This window comes from Calidris pugnax, unplaced genomic scaffold, assembly GCF_001431845.1.
Source record: "Calidris pugnax isolate Ruff unplaced genomic scaffold, ASM143184v1 scaffold28, whole genome shotgun sequence".
NCBI lineage: Eukaryota > Metazoa > Chordata > Aves > Charadriiformes > Scolopacidae > Calidris > Calidris pugnax.
In genome coordinates this window covers 5,134,275-5,158,894 of record NW_015090842.1, presented here as the reverse complement: position 1 = coordinate 5,158,894, position 24,620 = coordinate 5,134,275, and positions in this window count along the sequence as shown.

Below are 24,620 nucleotides of genomic sequence, written 5' to 3'. Positions count from 1 at the left end.
AAGGCGGAGGTGCAGAGGGGTAAGGACCGAGTCTTTATGGGTCTTCTCCCTCCTGGACCTGCCTCTCCACAATAAACCTGCATTTCGGCTTCTTTCCCCGCTTCCTCCAGGCGCGTTGCAGTAGGGACTTGAACCAACAACCCCCTGTGGGCTTCATCTTTCTCTTTAAATCATACCCACAGCTTTCCTTCTGCTTCCTGAGCCTTTGAGACCTGGTGCTGGGAGCTGGGGAAGGCTTTGGCTGAATGATCTTGATGCAGATATTTCTCACAGCTCTTCAAGAGCACTTTTTTGCATCCAGCCCGGTGTAGACAGACACAGGGAGCATCCTGGCCCCACGGTGCGCTGAAGGGATGGTGGGGAGGACCTCAGCAGTCCTACAGCTCAGTTGGGCCCCCTGCCAGCTCCAGGGATGCAGCCAGGCTTGGCCACACCATGTTGAGCATCAGAGGCATTTATTGATGGAGGACATCTATGATGCCCAGGAGCAGGTTAGCTGGGTGCACCTCGGGGGAGTTCTCAGCAGTCGTTGGGACTATGTGGTTGCAGTCCCCCACTGGCTCAATGGTGTCATTTTTAATCCTTTTAATACTTCTCTTTTTAAGAACATCTTAGCTGGGGGCCCATGCAGAGGCTGGATGGCAGGAAGCCTGTAAGCCCTGGGCTGTGGAGGGGACAGACACAGTCTGCAGCAGCATCGCAGGGAGAATGATGGCTGATTCTCACATATATCTGTAACATCTGTGTGGCTAATAAAATTGACGGAGTTTGTCATAATCAGCCTGTACTGAGCATTTGGAGATCTCATGCACAGGCGGTTACTGAGGGAAGGCGCTGTGAAGATTAAGTTGTTTCTGTGTGGCGATGGATACCCACCCCGAAACGCAGTACCTGCTTCTGTGCTGCTGTGGGGCTCTCTGGAAGAGTATATTGTTAAATGGTACACGAGTATTAGCTGTAAACCCATACATTTGTGTGAGCAGCCACTGTCACAAGCGGGTGTTTACATGCCGTTGCACTAGGGTCACATGTTTCCAACACAACCGAAACGAAGCCCAGAAACGTTGCGTTGAACAGCCCCAGTCCCACAATCTGGGTGGCAAAGGGGACCCCCAAAGAACAACATAACCTGCTAGTCTTCCAAGGACAGAAATGTGAGAAATCGGCACATTTTGTAAAGTTGCTGCTTTGTAGAAAATCATACAGTAGGATTTTTTAATACCAGTACTTAGTGTGCTAATCAGTGGGTTTGGGGTTTTTATTGGTTTTTTGTTTGGTTTTGATTTTTTTTTCTTTCTGTTGTGATGAAGAGTTGGTAAAATCCACGTTGTGTTACTGGATCAAATGTAATCAGCTGATATCTGCCAGGTTCCCCAGGAAAAAGTGGACAAATAACGCTGTGATGACAAATTCTGATCACATTCGTTTTATAAGCAGAGATAGTTGAAGTTTCACATGTGATGGATTGAAAAACAGTACTCAGGAGGGATTCATACATTCTGTATTTATTTGCTGCATTTTGTTGGCTATGGGTTTAAACAAAATTGGTTTTGCATCCAAAATGTAATCTGAATGCCTGCGAACACAAGAAGGCAGATGAACACAAGTCATTTGGGCATCCAATTCCTTCGCGTGTGCACGTAAACACTTCTTTTTGAAATATCGGGGTGGGCAACATTTAGCAGTTTGTTAAAAATATGAACTCCGATTTTTCAAGGTGATGACTTGATTTCCTGTGAGTCTGGAAAATGTGCATTTCTGATTGTGCCAGTTCTGTTGGTTCTGCCTCTTCACAGCCCTGTCAGCGCTGTGACTTCAAAACCTCTTGGAGCAGTATCTGATGCTGAGCGTTTAAGTTCAGAAAGAATCCAAACCAAGTGAACCTCTTCTGTAACTCCCCTGTCTTTCTGGGATGGATTTAGCTATTCCTGCTGCACCTTTTGAGAGAGTTTTGGGGCCTGACCCAAAACACATAGATTTCTGAAGTTTTCAGATCAAACCCACATGAGAGAGTTTTGGGGCCTGACCCAAAACACGTAGATTTCTGAGGTTTTTAGATCAAACCCACGTTGCCGTAAGAAGCAAGCGCTGAACTGCCATTTAACAGTGAGTTCAAGTCTTTTATTGTTTTAGATCTAATGATAATAAAGACGAATGCATTGCATTAATAATGCTCCTACCTTGAAATTTAATTTAAAATCCCTTGTAATGTAATCACATTTGGGTGTGCCATTACCCAGATGGAGAGAAATTTGTTTTGTTGAGAAATTACTTTAGCATAAGAATGACTTGAGTTTATTAACAGGGAAAAAACTTGACTCCCCTCCCCAACCACTCCCCATGCATTCCAAAAATAAGAAACTCATTTCAACATGGACATTACTGGTTAAAAAATAATTACACATAATGAAATGTCATATTTCACACATACTCCCTGCAAACCACGCTTCTTAGTCTTCCCCAAAACACTGCAGGGTGTAACCAGCTCTTTCTTCCTCCTTCATGAAAAGAATATTTCACAATGGAATTGTGTGATGACAAAAAAAAAAAAAATGATGCTGGAAAAGCATCGCTACCCAGAGAGACATAAGGGATTGCCACAGGCCACTGCATATAATCCCACACAATATTAAGTAGTCATTGTATCTCTTTCCAAGGCTTCATTCTTCTTTTGTGACCTACAGCCTCAATGAGAGTTTTTACAGAAATAGAGCGCCATGGAACAGCAAATTTGGGAGCCGTGTCACTTGACAAAAAATGTTTGGCTTAGAATGTTATTTTTTTTTAATGTATCTTTCAGCCGCTGTCATTAAAATTGTTAAATAACATTAGAAACGTGTTTTGTCGATTACCTTGGGGACAAGTATAAAATATTGGGCTGTTAAATGCGTGCCACAGAAAATAAAAGTGCTCGGTGCAAACGCCGCATGAAGAACTTCCTTAGGTGGGGGTTTGCAGGGCTGTGCACTTAGGTTTGGGTGGATAAAATGGTTTTATTCATACAATATTCCTTTTTAAAGATAGAGCTGTGACATTACAAAGAAAAGAGACTGCTCGAGATGATCTGTGATTATCACAACTGCAGTAGACTGGGATAATGGTGCTGGGTTCAAGTTCCTGTGGCAAGATTTTAGCAAATTCCAGCGATTTTTGAGGGTAGCAAGAGAGAAACCAAAGATGTTTCAGTTTTCTTTACTACTTAAAGCTCCACCCTGAATTAAAATAGGTAGAACTGTTGGAAAAAAATGAAAGGACAAACCAGACAGGTGAGGAACTGATAGGAACAAAATAAAGATAGGGAAAGAGATCTGACAAAACATTTTTGTTTCTTTTCCTTGAATGAAATAGTTATGCAAAAAAAAAAAAAAATTAAAATGCTCATTTAAATACCAAAATTTTTAAAATGTTAAACAGATTAAATTATCTCAGTTTAATGCCCTAACTTACTCCTGTTTATAATTAACGGTACCTAATAGCAGCATTTATTAACCCTGGTAACAATTTGTTTTGAAAATTATTTTGTAAAATTGCAGCCTGTTTTTTATTGCTGTGCTTTGCTGGATGTCTGGGGGAGGCTGTACAGCCACCCATAACCCACTCCATCCTCAAATCCAGGCATGCTTTAGATTCAGAGCTTTGAAAACCAGCTAAATTTACACCCAGCTTGCTCTGGAAATAAATCTGCTCATTTAGATGAGGTCTCATTTGAAATGGCTTAGCCCAATAATTAATCATTTCATTCTCTTTATATATTTGTGGGTATTTGAAAGAAGTTTGATTAGTTACCAGTGATTACACTTCCCAACACCCTGCAAAGGAAATAATAAAATAAAACCCGTCAGGCTTTTGGAAAGGATTGCTGGGGCTGAATTTGGGCTGAATTTAATAGCAACTTACTAACTGGTAATTATTTGTCTGCCTTTAACAGGAACTCGGTAATGAGAGAGGTTATCATCCAGGAGTTACACTGAGTGTGTTCTTAAACCCTGCGATGGGAAGACACTGTGCTATGAGCAAAGTGACAGTGGCTTTGATGTTCCTCCCCAGGAGAGCAGTGATGCTGTTTGGGACAGCACAAATACAGGTACCCACCGACCCAACCTCCCCCTGCTCCGTCCTTTGGGATAGAAATGCAAGAAAACAGACAAGCTTCCAGCTGCTTATTTGTTGTTTCTAAAGGCACTGAATTATTTTAAGGAGTCCTGAGATACAGGTCTGAAGGTGTTTTGCCCAATCCCAAGGTTTTTTTTGCTTGTAAGGTGCTGCAGAGGGGAAAAGATCACGTCGCTCTGAGTAGATATTACACACCTAACACTGCCCATCATTTCTTATCTGCGTTGTGGCCGCAGTGGATGAATGTCAGAGATCAACATAGCCATGCTGTTTAACCTGGTGCTATTATCACAATGACCTTACCCAGCTAGGCAGTTCACAGAGCAGGCACTAAACAGAGCATGAGATGAATTTAATGGATTACTAGGGAGTATGTTATTGCAAGGAAAAGCACCTGTGGAGCAACATATTTACCTCAGTTCCACTGAATGAGCATGTTGAAAGTGAATTGGCACAGCCTTCTCCTTTATGAAAGGAAGTATTTTGTCATTCTTCATGCTTTCATTAAGAGGATTTAAGGCAGAGGATGCTGAAATGATTCTGTGTTGGCACCAAAAAAAAAAAAAATATCACAGATTAATAGTGAAGCTTGAAAATAGTAAAGCATCTGATTTTTGCTTTTTCATCAACAAGCCTAATAAACCAGGATGAAACTATTAACATACAAATAGACAACCTTCTGATTAAAACAGCAGCCATCAGCCCAGCCTGAAAAAGACCTCTTCACGCAGAAAGCAATTATGATGGCGAATGTTGTCCCATTCCCTTCCATTTGCAACAAACCTAGAAAATCAAAATGTAACCAATCATAATTTTGTAGAAAACACTGGTGTTATTTAAAAACTAATACGCTCTTGATTTTTATGATCATGATTGGCATTTTAGAAGCCCCCAAATCTACTGCCAGGTTTTACTGCTTTGGATTTCTACTCTAGACGTCTACTGTAAGTAAGGAACAGTAAGCCCTGGGGATAAAGTATTGTGGGAAACCTCCCCAAAGTAAATGCAGAAATTATCCTAGATTATAGTACTGTAGTATACTTACTTTCCTTTCCTGCATCTCCCCCAAGATGATTTTCTGTGGGAAGAATATACTTACTGACTTAACCATCATTTAACAGTTTACCTCCTGATGATGATAATTTAGTGGAAAGAAGTTTCCTGATTTAAAAGTCAACCCATGGTAACTGATACCTCTAAGATATTTCAGCTTTTGCATAAAAGAGATTTTGTTTTGTCAGGAAACGAATCACCAGCACAGGAGAATTTTCCCTCATGACAAGGTAGACCCGGTTTCCTGCCTTACATGGACCCAAGCGTTCCTTGCAGGAGCCATCAGGAAAGCCTGTCCAGAAGCATGTTCTGAGCAGGGTGGCTCTCCAGCAAGGCTGGGCTGCCTAATTCCAGCTTAAGCAAGTGCAGCATAAGTGGTACTAAGCCCTATGGAATGCCACCTCACTCCGGTTTAGAAGGGGTGTAAATACATGCCTAAATCCCTCCTCATTCAGGAAAGTGCAGAGGCTCATTAGTAATTTAAAGCATGTCTTCAATTCCAGTTGATTTCCGAGGTGAACACATCCGTGTGTTGAGATTTATTTTTTCCCTTGTCTTCAACCTGGAGGAAGTAGTCAAGATGCATTTTTCCAGGTGGAGGTAGGAGAGTGTATAGAATTATCTGAAGGAATCCACTTAATTTCACCTGAAAGAAGCCGTTCTCTTGGATGTTTTAACAAGAAATCTTAACATGGTAACTCTGAAATGTTGACACTTTTTTGGTATCTGTCCTAATTATGATATTGAGGCAGCTTACGGTTTTAACGTGTCAGTGAGCTCACCCTTCAGTTTCCTTTTAATTTTCTAAAACTTATTTTGAATATTCCTTTCTAGCAGGACATAAAACTGGTAACTTCTCACTTATTTAGGTGGTCCATAAACCTGACCATAGTATGTTACAAAAGAATTCAGGGTTGGAGCATGGTGGAACGTGATTTGTGTCACACAGAGTTAAAAACCCAATTAGACAGCTAAAGTAGCCTCCAAATGTGCAGACGCTCTTTTGCGCTCCAAAATAGTTGCATCAGCTATCAATCAAGTGGACAAATGATGTAGACAGGCAACTGAGGGTTTTCATTTGTGAGTAATATTAATTGTGGGTGTAAAATGAAAGATATAATAAGTGATGAAGGTGCCACTCAGTACTTGGATGAAACACTTCCTAAAGTTAACTCCAAATGGTGAGTTACAAACAGGACATTTTTATAAGCAAATAAAATTTCATCGCTGTACTGACCATTGCATGTTCTAGAAAAATTCATATAGAAGTGCCCGTTGATTACTGTTCTCCTTGATTTTGGTTTTTGAGCACTGTATTCTGGCTCGCTGTTCATTAGTCTGGAGTAATTGGGCTGGGAAAGCAGCATTCAGACCTCAGTTCAATATGCAAGGCAAATAAATTATGCAATTATCTGATACCGAGTCACAGAGTAGCATCATATGGAAACAAATGGTGCCAAATCAAGACCACATGTTTTTAAGAGGATTATGAACTTAAGTGATATGCAGCTAAATGTCATCTATTCGCAAGGAATTGGGGAATTTGAAAAAAATCCTTTTGAAGATTGTAGTGAATATAGTAATTGTAAAAACACTTGCCAGGATTTTTCTGAGGTCAGTGTCAAGAAGTCCGAAATTCATGCAGAAATGACGCTGTTCCTGATAATCCTTTCTGAACAGGGTTCCTGATTGTCCTTCGCCAGGGTCTGATCTTTTCCCCATGGCAGATGGGACATCTCAACCAGTGATTTCAAGCAGTGAAGGACCCCACAAGTTTTCAGCTGTTTAAGTTTTTATAAATCATGTTAAAGTGGGCCATTCTTTATTTTCAAGGATTTAAAATTAAAAATCTCAGAGGTGCTTTCTGCTTTCTTTATTTTTTTTAATAAATAGTGCATTTATGGCATTTAATGCCTTAAGTTTGCAATGCCTTGACAAAAGACCTTTATGTTTTCCCTATCTAGATGCTAAACAGAGCTCTTCACCTCACGTCTGTCACTGAGGTCTACATGCGGTTGCTAAGACTCCATTATCACATAAAAGGGTGGAGACAGGGTAGCAGTTTTCTCTGGAAGAGAGACAGATGATCATGCCAAGTCGCATAGAAGTATTGGCAATAGCTTTCTTGGGGAGAGATTGAGACAGCTTTTGACAGGAGCCAACACCCATTTTTGAGATGAAAAATGTTCATCCCACCATCTATCTCCTTCGTCTCTTCTCCAGCAGACACTTCTCTGGGAAAACACCCACTGCTGCGTGTCTGAGGGCAGTGGAGATCCTGTGACTTGCTTTGCGGTTCCTAAATCTGCAGCACCCACCCTGCCTCTGCTCATGCTCTCTTTTTATTGTGTTTTTGCCTGCATTAAATACTGTGAACGGCCAACCGACTACATCTAAAGATAAGGATGTGAGTGAAGCAGCTTTCTCCCTGCTTGCTGTCTTGTTTCTACAGACTTTCAGGTGGTATCTTGCCTCGTTTGTCCCAGTATCAGTCTGGTCTTCATTTTATATCTTCTGGCAGTTTGGGGTTTAGAGTGTCCCATTTGCCACAGCAGGAGCTCACATCTCCTCAGATTGATGTGGGAGGCATGAGAGGGAGCCCGTGGTCGGGACGTGCACTGCTGGTTCAGGCAAAGTAGAGTCTGCATACACAAATGATGTAATTTTGGCTAAATTCAGGCCCAGAGGAGTCACTATTTTCTTATGTTTTTCTCTCACGTGTGTATTTTTAGACTAGCTGTAGTTTGGATACTACTCGAGTAAGTCCCACTCTCTGAAGGGTTTGGGGTTTGGTGCTGGGACAGGGTCATATAAACCTGTTTGCTCCGTTAACTGTCAGCTGAATTCAAAGCCATTTGGCCGGGGCTGCTCTAGAGACCTGAAACACACAGCCAAGAGGAGGCAATTCCCAAATCATCTAAAATCTCATTGACAGATGCAACCAAGTAAACAGTCAATTTTAAAGCTTTTGTATAGAAGATACTAAAGATCCTTATAACTAAGTCATTAAAAATATGTTTCAAGAGCAAAAAGGGATGAGAGAGTACTTCAAATACACGTTTCAAAATAGACGTCGCAGGATTGGCAGTAATTTTTGGAAATGGAGGAGATAGGAGTATGTCCCATTTAGATACCCAAGCAGGAAACAAGTGCTGTGAGATTTGGGAAGCCCGTGGAGCACAGGGATGGGGATCAGAAGGCAGAGGTAAGGGAAGGGCACTTTGTGGGCTTTATTGTGTCCCAAGACTCCGCATCCTATTTTCTACACTAAAGGAACACACCGTGTTGGTTTTCTGCAATAAGCAGGATATTGTTTAGGTACTTTTCCAACAAAGTATTATCAAGGGTTTTTTGTTCTGTTTTGCTTTTAATTGAGGGCAGCAGCAAAGTTCAGAGCACCATATGCAGATGTTACAGGGACACGAAAGTACAAGATAAGGTGCTTCCTACCACAGGAAGGCTATTTTAACAGTTGGTTTTTAAGCTGATATTTACGGAGGAAGGAAAGTCAAAGGCAACAATAATTAATGTCATCATTATGGTCCAGATTTTCAGAGAAACATAGTGGGATTAGGAGCTCAGTTGCTTCAGCTTTTCAGAAGCCTTTAGCACAAGAGTAGGCAGCGTTTGAAAGACGAGCACCAAAATCTAGGGATTTTTTTTCTAATTTTTATATAAGGATCCTAAGGAACCTGTTCTGTTCAAGTATATGGATTGCAGATGAAAAAGAGTGTTAACAAAAAGGAACATAAATTCACAGGCCTCACCATCTTCCCTCATTAATGGTTCTCAGCAGAACATGCTGAGCTTTGTGACTTTTTATTTATCATTAAAACAATTTTTGTTATTTGCTGAATGGTTAAAATTTCTTTTCTTGATAATTTGGGGAGGTAGCTCTTTATCATAGGGAATGATAAACAAAGGCAGCGAAAGTCTTTTCAAATGGGTTAGTTTGCAGCCCTATAGAGCTATGCTTCATGAGTTTATTTGCATCGTCAGTAGAATCTGAACTAATTTAATTCATGGTAGGGAGCGCATGTTAATAACTTCACTGGGTGGCTGAAAGTATCGCAGACCTCCCTCCTTACTCAGAGGTTCTGATCTACAGGCAGGTCAATAGATGAAGACTCATGGGTGGTAAGGACCCTCTGTGAACTGGATTTGTGGTGGCCACGTCATCCTCTGTAGATACTTTTCTGCATCGCAAAAAGTACCGGTGCATTTGCTACCACATCAAACAGTCCAAAGGGTGAATTAGGTGCAGAAATTAGCTATATCCCTGCCCAGCAGAACGAGGTGCCAGTGGGAGACGAAGGGAGGGAGCTCTGCTGTCAGCTGAGCAGCATTTGTGCTTTCCCAACTTCCTCCCTTGCAGGCTTGTTCTGACTTCAACAACTCTCTGGCCTTCACGGGCTGTATAAAGGAAGCGAAAGAAAAGATATTTGAAGGAATGAAATTAAGAATTGTAAAGATCTTTGAATAACTAGTGTTTTCAAACTGGGTTAAAGCAGACTTAGAGTAATCTGACATGATGTAATCCTAGTGAAGTTGCAGGAAAGCAGAAATTAAGCATTTATTTGGGGTATTACAGTGTCTAGTGTAAGATATTGTTAAGTACTGTCAGTAACTCATTATATATTTATTTTAAAAAATAAGAACTTAAAAGAAAAAAGAAATTTCAGATTAGAATGCAGTTGCTGTACATGCATTAAACATGCTTCTCCTTCTGTTCCACTAATGGATCCTGACTGCCAGAACAGCGAAACGAACCATTGAAATTAGCGGAACTAAGACCCAGATCTATTAAAAATTTTCATTTGCCTCCAGTGTAGAATTTCAGACAGATCCCTGATTTCTGTGAAGCATTTCCAAAGTATCACAGCTATGCTCTAAAATGAGTTTTCTGTCAAAGGGAACGAGCGTGGTGGTAGAAGCCATTGAATCTTCTGCTTCCTCGTGGCCAGGCAGCAAAGACATGAAAAACAAAGGCTGCAGCATCTCTAGTGGCATGTCATTGATGCTGGTGGCAAGTTGAGGAACTACTGGGGAAAGAAACATCAATAGCAGAAGAGGCTAAGATGAATGAAGCAGTAATCATCAGCATGGAGATGCCACCTTAATTATACCAGGTTCTGAAAAGAACTGAATTGAGGCAGATGTATTGTACTGAAAGCTAAAACTAAGAGGCACAAGCCACCCCTTCAGGCTTCACCACCAAGCAGGAGAATCTGAAGTGTGGTTCCCCAGTCTCATCAGAGCTATATTGCTGGTCACTGCTGGGAAAGAATGTCTCCTACCTCTCAGCCCTTGGTGAGCTCCTGCTGTTGGAAGAATCACTATCCCAAAATATTCACAGTCTGAGGTAAAATATCAGGGATGGAATATTATTGCAGTGTGAAACTTATTTATGAGTCAGCAAACAAAGATAGATGCAAGGGGACTTATTGGCCACACAAGTTACCCTCTGAAGGGGGAAAAATAGTGAGGAAAACAACTAAAATATACTGCAGGATTGTCAACAATCCGATCTTCAGTACAGAGCACTTATCAGGAAACCCTCCACTATTAAGTTATGTTTCATTTTTACTGCTGCCCAAGCATGCTCTGCTTTTGCCAAAATAATGGAAGTCTGAGCCTTTGCTGGGAATTTCCATACTTCTGTGGCTTTAAGTTATATCCTTCAATTTTTATTTTTTTTTCTTTTTTTGGTAATGGGGAGTTTTAGTGCCTGGAAAATTTGAGACACTAGAGGAACCCAAAAAAATGTATATGTAGGAGAGGGTTTGGGTTTCTTCTGAATCCTGGTCAGACTCTGGAAAACAGAACCAAACCTCAGAACCAAAAATTCCTTCATGATTTTTCAACATTTCTGCTAATGCTGAGTTCCAGGGTCTGGTTTACATTGGGAAACCTTGACTCCTGGCTCCAAAGGGTTCAATTAGTCAAAATGGTTGGCAGATGGAAAAAATAATTAAGTTCCATCCAGTGTTTTGTACAACAAAAATAGACTCAAGACACAATGGCCTTACCTTGAACTTTGGAGGCCAACGTCACGTAATGATAAAGAGAGAGTCAGCTCTTAAAACCTGGATTATCTACCAACACACGTACAGAGAGCCAAGCTGGGCTGCAAAGGGGAGAAGCACCAGAATCTAGCAGGCTGAGTGCCTGATTATTAATTTAATGATTTTTTAGCCCAGATTGAAGATGCAAATTCTGGCAATAAGAAAAAACTTGACATGGATATTATGAGATTACCAAAACCTCACAGTAGTAGTAATAACAATAATCATCTGTTATTTGAAAAGATGCTGAAATCCATGGAAATTTTAAAATATTATTCTTAGAAATCTTTCCCCTAAATGCTTTGTCTTTCCTGAAAGTGATGGAAAAGGAGATAGGTAACACTTTTGACAAACAATTTGTTTTTATTTTATGCTTAAATACAGACTTAGATGCCCAACTTTAAGAACTTGAGTTTGAAAATACAATGTTGGAGTAGAAAAGTAACCTATGCCCTAATTTGACATCAAAATTATTTTTACTCCAACTATCCCATAAGACAAGTGGGGCAAAGAATTATACCTGACATTACACAACTGATCATTCTGAATAATGAATATATTCACAAAAAGGGAGAGTCACATAGGGAAAACTTGCAAACTGGGAAGTGTGACTTACCACACAAATGATTTATTACAAAATAAGCTCTAGTGAAAATTTCATGGCCAAAATAATGTTTCAGATAATAAATGATATAATACAGATGATAAAAAGTGGACAAATTCTCCACCATTGTCAATGATAGCACCTGGTGGTAAAGGGAATGTGGGCTTAGGGATTAATCTCTGAGTATAGAATGAAATTCCCAGCTGGTGGGAGTTACTACGGCACAGCTGAGGTTCTAGATTGTAATATTAATCATTTTTTTCCAGAAAACTTAAAGAGCTCCACGTATCCACACTTGTACCTCTACGGTTTTACATGCGCTCTTGGCCGTCGCCCGGTGTTGGATGCAACTGGATACTTCACGTCTAAGGAGATGGAGAAATAAATTGCATTGCTCTCCCTGCAAGTCTGATCAAGCTCCGAAAGGTGAGGTAAGTCTGCTTCCCATTGCTCCCCTCCTTCCTTCCCTTCCCTAAGCCTCCACCAGGTTCGATTGCCATCTCTTTCCCTCTCGGGTATCCCTCCTCTGAGCTTACCCTGCCCACCAGGGCTCTAGCCCCAGTTGCCACCAGGCGTTTCTCCGTGGCAGCAGGGCTTTGCTCTGCCTTGGAGTGGTGTTGCTGATGCGGGGTGAGGACGGAGGGACGCGGGGTGGCTCCCCACACGATAGCATGAAGCGTTTTGGCAGCGCCGCTGCGGTTGAACCACGTGACGGGTGCCGCAATGCCAGCATTTTAAAGAAGTGATGTTCACATGTTTGCGATCGCTCTGATGGTTTGGACTCCTCTGAGTGTGCAGCAGATGGCCCCCACCTTGATCTTCAGGGAGTGTCTCGTGTTTATTCGCGGTGGTAGTCCAGAAAAGCCACTGAATCTATCCCAAGTTGTATGGTATTTAGGGGGATAAAGATGTTCGACTAAGCCTGGGAATCATTAGGTGGCTGCCTTGGAGCCAAGGCTGTTTGGACGGGGCTCGGTTTCACAGCTGGCAGAAGGAGGAGAATCGTTTTCTCCTTCAACTGCTGCGACTGTCAGCAGCAAGCTGGCTGAACCACCTCTTGGGGGTTCGTGGGATGGTGGAGTGGAGGTCTGGTTCAGTGAACTCTAAAGATGTCTTTTTGGGGTGTGTGTGTGAGGAAGTGTCTTTAAATTTGGAGCCTGCTTTCTATTGTTTCATGGTTTAGGGCAGAGCGTTGCATGTGTCTGACGGCCTCCTTGGGATAACAGTGGTGGATCCTGGTATTTAAAATAGGATGTGGCAAGAGTAGAGAGTCTGAAGAGGCAGAATTTTTCCTTTGAATCATAATATAAATTTACTCCACCTGAACCTCCGAGTGAACCTTCAGAGCCCTGATTTCTCAAATCTCTGAAGGACCAAGCTCCTGGGTTCAGCCTGTCCCAAAGCTCATGCTTCTGACTTGACACAGCTGTCCTGGAGGCCAGGAAAAAATCAATGTATACCGTTGTGTTAAACCCAGTGAGGATTAGCAGAAGGGATGTGCTAATGAATTCCATGTGAATATGCTGCATCAGACCAGTCCCACAGAGAACAGAAATAGTTGGGTAGAAAACAGGCCTGGTTTGCTTTCCACCTCGGGCTGATGGCTGCCCAGGCTGTTACTCAGAGCAAGGGCTATTCCCTGAGATGCTGCTCACATCACTGGGGTGGTGTGAGGTGTGGTACCCTGCCCTGTGAAGGCAGAGCCGGTGCTGCCCAGATCAGAGCAGGCAGCACATCTTGATGTCTGCTTCGACTCAAGAGGTGAAGGCTTTGATGTATGTCCAGGACCTGGCCGCTGTGATGCAAGACGCACTGCAAAACCTGCTTTTCAGGGAGCACATCCGTAACCATGAGATCTTTGCAAACAAAATCTTGTCCATCAGGAAGCCTGTATCAGTGATTGATCCTTGGGAGTTCCTGAAGAGGAGTTCCTTGTCCTAGATTTGATGCTGGTATCCTCCACCTCTTGGGAAGCCCAAGCCTGTCTCATGCTCTTACTTGAACAACCAGAGCAAGGGCTTTGGGTTTTGCTTTCAGCTCAAAAGCACTTCAGTTCCAGCATCAATGCTCCTGTAGAAAATGCTAAAATGCCTTTTTGTGTGATGTTTTGTAATTGAATTTAGTTGTAATACCTCACTTAGGAAATATACTGCACTGAAAGCCTCTAGGTTTTCACTAGCGGAGCAGCTGTGCCAACTGGCTAAGAGAAACTGTCGTGATAATTTTCCAGCTTTTCTCACCCACTTCTCTATAACTCACTATCCTCAGGTTTGCTTCTTTTCACTAGCCTGGCTCCAGCTCTTCTCTTTGGCAATGCTGCTGGTTGCTCTCCCATGCCCATGTGCCCACACGCACACACACAGGCTCAGGCAGATGCTTGTAACCTGACTTCACGATTCACCCCTCTCCCTTGCTAATTGGAAGAAAAAAAACAAAAAAGGGAAGGAGGAGTGAAAACAGAAGTGTTGCACAGAGGAATGAGGCAAAAATAGAAATCCAAGGATATGGTGGTTGTAAGGGATGCCCAGACATTTCCTTCTGGAGTCTCGAGTCCCTTTTAATCATCTCTCATACTTTGCTTCGCTGCTCTCCTTTCAACTGTTCAGGCCAGGTTGCTTGGTAGACTTTTACTGCCAAACGCTATTATAACCAAGCTGCTCTGATCTTTAGCCAAATCTTAGGAAAGAAGTGGGTGTGCTGAAGCACTGGTGAGCCAGTGAGGGAACTCTTTACCATGGCTGGAATGGCAAACGTGATGGTACAGACAAGAGCTGCTGGAGCAGGGCTACAACCCTACCGTGATTTTGGCTGCTACAGGCAGGAAAGAGCAGCCCTGGATGTCTAGACAGAGAACAGAAATAGTTGGGTAGAAAACAGGCCTGGTTTGCTTTCCACCTCAGGCTGATGGCTGCCCAGGCTGTTACTCAGAGCAAGGGCTATTCCCTGAGATGCTGCTCACATCACTGGGGTGGTGTGAGGTGTGGTACCCTGCCCTGTGAAGGCAGAGCCGGTGCTGCCCAGATCAGAGCAGGCAGCACATCTTGATGTCTGCTTCGACTCAAGAGGTGAAGGCTTTGATGTATGTCCAGGACCTGGCCGCTGTGATGCAAGACGCACTGCAAAACCTGCTTTTCAGGGAGCACATCCGTAACCATGAGATCTTTGCAAACAAAATCTTGTCCATCAGGAAGCCTGTATCAGTGATTGATCCTTGGGAGTTCCTGAAGAGGAGTTCCTTGTCCTAGATTTGATGCTGGTATCCTCCACCTCTTGGGAAGCCCAAGCCTGTCTCATGCTCTTACTTGAACAACCAGAGCAAGGGCTTTGGGTTTTGCTTTCAGCTCAAAAGCACTTCAGTTCCAGCATCAATGCTCCTGTAGAAAATGCTAAAATGCCTTTTTGTGTGATGTTTTGTAATTGAATTTAGTTGTAATACCTCACTTAGGAAATATACTGCACTGAAAGCCTCTAGGTTTTCACTAGCGGAGCAGCTGTGCCAACTGGCTAAGAGAAACTGTCGTGATAATTTTCCAGCTTTTCTCACCCACTTCTCTATAACTCACTATCCTCAGGTTTGCTTCTTTTCACTAGCCTGGCTCCAGCTTTTCTCTTTGGCAATGCTGCTGGTTGCTCTCCCATGCCCATGTGCCCACACGCACACACACAGGCTCAGGCAGATGCTTGTAACCTGACTTCACGATTCACCCCTCTCCCTTGCTAATTGGAAGAAAAAAAACAAAAAAGGGAAGGAGGAGTGAAAACAGAAGTGTTGCACAGAGGAATGAGGCAAAAATAGAAATCCAAGGATATGGTGGTTGTAAGGGATGCCCAGACATTTCCTTCTGGAGTCTCGAGTCCCTTTTAATCATCTCTCATACTTTGCTTCGCTGCTCTCCTTTCAACTGTTCAGGCCAGGTTGCTTGGTAGACTTTTACTGCCAAACGCTATTATAACCAAGCTGCTCTGATCTTTAGCCAAATCTTAGGAAAGAAGTGGGTGTGCTGAAGCACTGGTGAGCCAGTGAGGGAACTCTTTACCATGGCTGGAATGGCAAATGTGATGGTACAGACAAGAGCTGCTGGAGCAGGGCTACAACCCTACCGTGATTTTGGCTGCTACAGGCAGGAAAGAGCAGCCCTGGATGTCTAGAACCTACCACTGTTTCCCCTACAACCACCCTGATGTTAGCACACAACATGGATAGCACAAACAACATCTTTTAAGGTATTGGGTACCCGAGACAACCATCAGGGCTTTGCTGACGTGTCCCCGGGCTGTGCTGACTAAGTGCAGGTGCCCGGTAGGAGTAACCGAGGCTGCACTGAAACTGTGCCCACGCCGTCCTGGAGAGGAATCATCAAGCAGGCAGAAGGGCTCCTCTTGGGCTCTCAGGGCTGTGTCCCACCTCCTCGGGGCTCGGGATGGGCTTCCCGGCTGTGCCCGGATGGTTTTAGGCAAGGGCAGCCGGAAACGTGTGGCTGGAGAGCTAGGAGAGGCAGAGCTGGGAACACGGAGGCTTTCCAAGTTCATCCTGCTACAGCACGTTAAAGAAAGGGCCGAAACACCCTTTAAACATAGCAATGTCTGCAAGACTTTGCTCCATTCTAACTACTAAAAGAAATACTCAACCAAAAGAACCAAAAAGCCCCCCAAACATGCTGTTCCCAAATGCAGTGACCCCACCGGTTCCCAGATCTTCCACTGCCTCTGCTCTGTACATCTGCAATAAGGGGGGCTCTGTTTGCTTCGCAGATGCGCCGGAGTCATGTAGAGTTCAAATTTACCCTACCCATCAAAATGCAAATCCCAAATTTCGTTTAGCCTCATCCCGTTGGTTAAGGATGTTCCCAAGCCCTTTCAACGTGTTTATTCATTTTGTTTATTTTCATTTCCCCGTTTCCACATGTCGCTCAGTCAGATTTTCTGTTAGCAAGACTGATAGACGAATAACATATGTTACCCCACAACTGACCTTGAAGGGGAACTGAAGAAACCGTCTTCCCTTGGGCTGAGATGTAATTCAGACACGAGCTTGCTCAGTAGAGGTCCTTTCCTGAAAAGACACCAACGACTGCATTTCAAGCCTTCAAAACATTTCTGCCGTTATCGATAGCAAAGCGTGAAGTGCCTACCAGGGGGATGGTGAGGATTTAGCCTTCTGTGCCATCCCTCCCTCAGCTCTCATAAGCAAAGCAAACAAATTCTTTGTGTCTTAGAAGAATCGGATAATTCAGCCAACTCGAGTCGTTTCCTCGCAGTGCCTGGCTTTTCACCTGGGGGAGTGTGTTTGCTGATCCTGCCCAGGTTAAAATGACTGAAAATCAATGTGGTTTGACAGCTGTGGGGGAAAAAAAAATAAATAAATGGGTGTACAAACTGTTGAGCAACAAAGGCTCTTCAAGCAGATACAAAATGAGACACAAAAAGAAATTGTTGTCTATGATCTTCCTTCTTGATTCATGGCGGTCTGGGCAGTCCCAGCCCCATCTGATAGGGTCTGTCTGCCTCTTCCACAGTGCTGGCCCCTTCCTCGCACACCCTGCTCAGGAAAAAGAGTCACAGGTGGGCCATACTTCTCTCTCCTGTCCTTGTGTGGCCAAGCTGGATGTGTCAGACAGAGGATGGGTACGGACATGTTGCCTCAGCCTGATATTGCCATCTGATTTGGTTATACCCTCTGCTCCGATGCTGGGCTCGGTTTACCTTCAAAACAGCAAAATATGAGAGCCCTCATCCATGGAGCTCGGCTCCTGAGGACATCTCTAGGGGGGTGTTGTGGGTGTCAATGTGAAACGGAGGTGGTGGGAGCCCCTGTGCAGAACTGGAGAGTAACGCCATGGCTGTTGGTTAGACCCACTTGTGTTTATCACTTAGACCAGGGATCCAGGTCATGGAAACAAGGTCTGGAGAAGCAAGTTTAGGTTGAACTCGGAGCCACGCAGTTCCTACAGGCCAGCTGGATCCTCAGAAGTTGCCAAATTTAGAGCCTTCCATGCTGGAGGCTACATCTCTTTGCCTGTCACCCCCTCTAGCTTTCTTGGTCCTGCTGCCCTGCATTGACCCCAGGAACTCATATAAATTCCCCCCTTTTTTTTCTAGTATCTCCAGGCTGTGGTCATGTCCTGGTTTGAAGTAGCCACGACAGGTCACTATCCATCCATGGTTCACTTCGGGAAGGGAGAGTCCATGTGAGCAGGTTTCACACCCTTCCTCAGTACCTTGTTGTCACCCTTGTGTGCATTTTCAGCTCAACACTGAATTACAGCACAAAAGAGAGATAAATGTTTCGTTCAGCATGACTTGCCAGTTCTGACACACAGGAGCACTAAACGTGTACCCAGACAAAATCCCGAAGTCATGCAAATCTGAATCCAAAAACCTGCCTCCCCAGTTATCACTTAGTAACAACTTCATATAATTTTTCCCGTGTAATTAAAATGTCTTTCCTGAGCCAAAAAAGGAAATTTTCTTTGCAGCAGGCGAGTCTTACATAAAATTAGTTTTCTCTTTAGTTTCTGTCAGTTGAATGTAATTTTTTTAGCTGGATTTGAGGAGACACATTTTGGGAGGTAACAGATTTCTTATCCTAGTACTTTAGGTTGGTGGGGAAGGAGAAAAGCAAACTGTTCTTAGATTTCATCTGGGCCCGGTGTCAGCCGAGGTGCTAGATTCAGGGGATGCTTCCACAGGTTTGTGGCTACCACCTTTCATTGGCACTGCCTGTAGGCAAAGTATCGCTAATGAAGCTTTTATAAACATTTGTTAATGCTCACGGCAGCCCAGTAATTCCTCCTGTTATGACATCTATTTTAAGGAGAGGTAAGCAGGGTCACGTACACATTTTCTTCATATTTTCATACTGTGGCTGCTGATTTTGGCTGCTTTCACTTTTTTGCAGCTCACCCGTGGCTCTTGCTCTCCAGCAGCGCTCAGCAGCTCCTGGGAGACCTGGAGCTTTTGATGGCCATCACCTTCTGCCAGTTTGGTGCTTAGAAACCCTCCCCTTGTTCCTTTCCCCCTTGCCCTTCTTCCCAAATAGCTGCATTGCAGTTCAGTAGCCACATTTGGAAATGTGGGTTCTTGTGATCTCTCAGATGTGCCAATGGGCTCACTGGCACTACAGGTCAGGATTTCTGTCACTGCCCTGAAAATGGCCGTATTGGCAAAGGAACAAAGCTCAGAAAATAACATTTTTGAACCTGTCAAGTCTGATTTACGGAAAGCTTCCATGATCTAGAAAAGCAACAAGCAGTGATTGCTTTCTGCTCCACCCTAATTTTAATTATAAAAAATGCTAGTATAGTTTTCCAGTTGACATCCCTGTAAAGGAAATAAGTAGGGTTGGAGTAAATCTTCCAAATAAACATATTTCTTATACATAAACATGGTAAATCTTTTCTTTTGAGAAAGATATAAAGAATGGTTAATGTAAAATATGCATATAATAACATATTACCCACAGCTTCTCATGTTTAAAAAGATTCCATATGCTGGGAAAACCCATAAAATAAAACCAAAGAAATGCTGCATCCTCTTTCTATTAATTTGAAACAGTCACTTAATGGGAAAAAGGAAAAGAAAAAAAACAAAACCAAAACCCAACAAACTGGTGGAACAGAATTATTTTATTTTTTCTTAGAAAATCCCAAACAAATCAGTAACTCCAACATTCCAATCTCTTCATCCTGTTTTTAGTGGTGTATTAATATGTAAACTCAATACTTGTGTTGAAAAATAGCTTTGGGTAAGGAAAAAATGGTAGCAAATTCCAGGGTGGCCTTGCTAGCATTTTTGATTGAAAAAACTTGGAAAAATGTTGTTGTTTTAGGATGATGAGAAGTGCTGCCATCTTTTGTGGTTTACCCAGGATTGTCCCAAGTTTGACTGTTGTCTCTGGTTTGGTTTAAAACCTAAAAAGGGGCCAGTAACCGTGGCTCCCTCTCTCCCCCTGAACTCCCCTATTCTTGCCCCATATTTAAATGCGTAATTGACTTTAAAATAGGCTCACTGGAGTGGCTTTTTGCTAAAGTACCATGGGTAAAACAGTCTGCTTTTCTTATATATTTTTAGTGGAGTTTTTCTCTCCAGAAAGGTCTATTCCATATGGTTGTAGGCTGTGTGGCTGGGACGGTGTGAGCTGGTGGATAAGACTGGGGCTCGGCGGACTTGGGCTCTGGGCTGGTTCTGCTCTTGGCTTGGTTTATGAATTGGAGCAAATGGCCATATTTTGCTTGATTTCATTTGTCGTTTCATCCCCCCCCTATTTCATCTGAGGGTTTCACACATAGAACACTTGATGTGCAGGTGGGTGCTGGTGGCTTCCTGGCATGGGCACCCAAAACCGTTCCTCCAAGGAACGGAGCAGAGTCCAAGAGCTTCAGGACCCTAACTTGTAGATGATGACTGTCCTGTTTGATGTCACAGCCCAGAGTCCTTCCTTGGAGACCTTTCTCCTGCCGTCCACCCTCAGTTCTGGGTATTTCCAGTTCTCATCCATCACTCTCCTGTGAACCTCTTGATTTTGGGGCTTTTGTCTTTGCGAAGGGTCTGGGCTCTTGTGCAGCTGCACGAAATTCAGAGCTCCTTGTGCCTCGGAGAGGCCACGAGCGGAGCTGGGGACACGGCTGGGCTCGGCAGCCTGGAGCTCTACCCCACAATTAAACAGGGTGGGGGGGTTAACCAGTCCGATGGCAACCAGGGAGGTGCTTTCCCAACCTGGGCACCCCAATACCCCCTTCTGTGCCCCCCTGGTGGGGCTCAGCTCCATCCACAGGGGTTGCTGCTGCCGGGGAGGGGGTTAAAGCCAAGCTGGGGGCTCCCAGCTGCGTGCACTGGCTGCCGGCACTGGGCTGGGCCAGCTGCCCCGAGTTAAGTAATTCCCCCCAGTCAGCTAGAAAAGGGCTGTGTCTCCAGCACTGGGATTAGCACTGGGGGGGGAGTTGGGTTTTTACGGTGGGGAAGGAGGTGAAAAAAAACAACAAAAAAAACCCAACAAAAAACAACAAAAAACCCACCCTGCGTTCGGCTGATTCCTTGCTCGTTCGGTGTCTAGGGAGGGTTTGGGCTGTGCAAAAAGGCTGTCCTGAGAGGAGCTCTCTTGGCAGTGAGGTTAAGAGAAGCCTGACCCACTGACTTCTTCGTTTAGCATCTAGGCTGGGGAGATGCTCGTTTAGCCCAAAAGCTTGGGTGAGGCAGTCAGCTGGAGTTCAAGATCCAGGGACTTAATGTCCCATGACTGAGCGTAGCTTGTTTGACCTGTAGTGCAGATCTGGGGAATAAGGAGCAGAAGTATTTTTATGGTATGTGCTGAGCCTGCTCTCCCTGACTCAAACACCTCCTGGAAAATGAATAATTGAACATACATGTGACTATGTATAGCCCCTTCTTCAAACACAGCCTGAAATGGGGCAGATTATCTTCCAACTTCATAGGCTTTTTCTCCTGCTAACTGCACAGGACTGGCTATAAAACCTGTAGGGACAAGGCTTTCTATAAGCAGGGAGCAGTCTTTTCAGCCCACGCTTCTGAGCAGTGGCCTTCAGTTCTGAATTTTTTAAGCTAAGCTGTGTGGTGAAATTCTGCCTCCTAACTGAGCTGGAGTGGAAGGAAAATACTAATAAATTCTGATATTTTTTTTAATTTTATTTTTTTTAATTTGCCAAGCCACACTGCTCCCTGCTAAAATCAAGGGATGTTACTGTTGGCACAGCGGGTTTAAACTCACTACTGTGTTCTGCATGTTTTAATAAAGGGGAAACTGATTGAATGAGGTTGTCTATTAGTTGCATTAGATCAGCAGTTTCCTCTTTGTAGTGATGCAACAGATTGTTTGCCGAATAATACAGTAAGAATAGACTCAGCTTGCAAAGCCCTGTAAACTGTCTGAAGAAAAAGCTGTGTCCCTTTTTTTTTTTCCCCCAGTTGCTTCCAAGCCAGTAGCTGCTTCTAATATTCCTGTATCTGAGTACGAGCCCAAAGCTGTGCCTAGCACACATCTCGTGTTTGTCAAGGGCTGTAATGGATTGTGAGGAGAAAGGGATGTTGAGGAAAGCAGAGTGGAAACAACACTGGAGGGTTGGTTGTGCGAGGAGCTCCCTGGGCTGCCTTTTGGGGCAGCTTGGTTCTGTTCCTGGCTCTGCTGCATCCTTCTCCCATCATCTTGGGAAAGTCTCTTAAGCTGTTGTCCCAGTTCCACAGAAGTATAATAAGAGGCACCGTCTCTCCTATGTAATATGTATTGAGTAAATGCCTATAGTGTGTATTAATATGTGCACTTATTATGTAGTAAGGTGGTAAAGCAAGAACCAATTCTGCAGAGACTTGTGTGGTGCCCAGGACACCGGGTCCTGATTTCACTGTGCATCAGTTGCAACGCGAAACCCAAATGAATTCTGTCCTCCTAATTCTTGACAGTGTGTGTTATCTGAATGCCAAGTTTGGGGAGATGCTTATTTTTAGCCTGTATATTAGTGTGCAAGGGAATGAAAGGGGAGGATCTCTCACACCAAGCGTTTTGTTTTCCATATAAATACCTGTCGCATCGTATTACGGACAAGTGAAGGGTTCTTACCACTCATAAGGTGTTATGGTAATCCTTCAAGGAGCCCTTTTAATGAATAAACCAGGGATGCTTTGTAAGTCGTTTATTAAGGGTTAATGATGTATCTTCTCTCTTTGGCATCATTCCCAGCCTAAATCAAGCCTGCTTCATCTCATATGGATATGAAAGACAAACTGTACAGATTGAAAACATCTGTATACTGAGTGAATGAACCACATGGCAGCAGTGTCATGCAGAGATTTACTTAAAACTGTCCCCTTTTGTTTGACTTTAGAGGAACAGCACAAATAAATACAGTAGGTTCTGTTTAAACAAAGGGGACTCTGATCAATAGAGGTTTGTATAGCTTACGACCTTCAACTATAAACAAGAAATTGGGGTAAACCCCACATGTTTCAGGTCAATTGCCATCTTATTTACTTTATTACACCACTAATGTTCTAATCTGTCTTGCATATAAAATGCCTTTTTTACAAGCCGTCCTGCTTTTGCTTCTCCATTTTCACCAGCGATAAAAGGGAAGGTTCCGTTTTTTATTCAGAGCAACCTGTGAGTGTGCTGGGAATTTTGAGTATCGGTGTAAGCTGAGAGCTCAGCCAAACCAGTTCAGGCAAATTTCAAATTCCAGTAAATTTTTGTTGAGGTCTCCGATAGCTTTCTGTGCTTTTGGAGGGGGGGTTCAAGCATCCACAAAGAAAACCGAAATGATCCGTGTCTCACCGTAACTGGACCTTGTGTGCAAGAGACAGGTTGGAGGCAGTGGTAGACAGAATGTTCTCCTTTTTGGCTGCAAGCAGGGGTTATCCCTTCTGCACTGACACTTGAAAACATTTGCAAATATCTGCTAGGGCCTGACCCTAGCTGCGAGTCTTTATTGTTATTATTTTTGTTACTGTCTCCCAGCACGATTAAGTAATTCCAAATACTGAGGGGATGACACTCCTGCATGTGTTCTACCCTCATATCTCCAAATAGCTAACTTAAATTGTAATTACTTTTTTTTTCTTGGCACGTTTTCTCATTTTCTGGAGGGGAGAGACTATTATCATATCCTGTTTCTGTCTATCTTTATCTTCCCTGGCAAACTTTTAATCCTTTTGGTCAATTTTAACAGAAGACCCAAAAAAAGGGGATGCCATGTGGAAAATGTGCCTATAGAGGTTTATGAAAATAGAGAGCAGGTAGAGGAGAAAGGCCCCGGTCATGCCTTCCCTGATGGATAAAACTCAGGGGGCATCAGAGGAGCCACTCAAGGCACACAAAGCCACAAGAAGCCAGATTTATCAGCTCTGCTGCTCAGTTATTCAGATGTTTTTCTTTGCTGGGGGCACTCCCATTCCCATTGACTCCAACGTTTTCAGCTTCAGCGTTATCTGCTCTAATCTAGGAAATACTTCATTTCTCCTTGGAGTGCATTTTTTTAGTGGAATTCAAATACTTTGGTGGGTAACGGAGGGGGTAAGTCCCACTGGGCATGTGTCTTTCCTCAGAGCATCAAGAGTTCTGGAGAGAGATTTCTGGAGGTTGTTTGGTTTTGAATTTATCTAATTTTTGGGGGGGGTGGTTTAAAAAGGAAAGAGCACCCAGGCTGCTTGCCTATCTGGGATCTTGTTCCACTAGCCAGGTGACTTTTGATCCACGAGGCAGCGTCTCCACTGCATACCTCACTGGAGGAAAATCTTACAGACGTTTAGGTTTTGCAACCGAACGGTCGTGCGCTTGTCTTGCTTCCAGCGTTTCCTCACAGTCCCCATTTAGGCCCAGAAACTAGAGCTGCAAGTTCTAGTTTCAGCAGTAACGTCTCCCCCGTCATTAAATAATTGAGTTAGTCCTACGATCTCCAGCCCGGCAGTCGGAGACGCTACCTCATAGCTTGGTGGGTCGCTGGCAGCAGGTTTGACAAAACCCCTTTGGGGATGGCTAGTGGAGGCTCTTTCCTGGCAGATCCCAGCTTGGTTTGTTAGGTCAGTGGGGAGACAGACGGGGCTAACCACGCCGTGCCTGTGCCAAGCCACCCCAGCCAAGATTGGTTAAGTTTTGGCTGTACCTTCCAGCACAGCCTTAGAAATACTGAAGAAGAGGCTTCCCTTATTCAGCGAAGAATAAGGGAAGCAAATTTAGGTACCGGAGTCCTCAGGAGATGCTGTTTTGCTGCCCTCTAGGCAAAGATGACAGCTTAAAACGTGGAAACTACGGAAAATGCTGTCCTGAGCACACCAAGGGA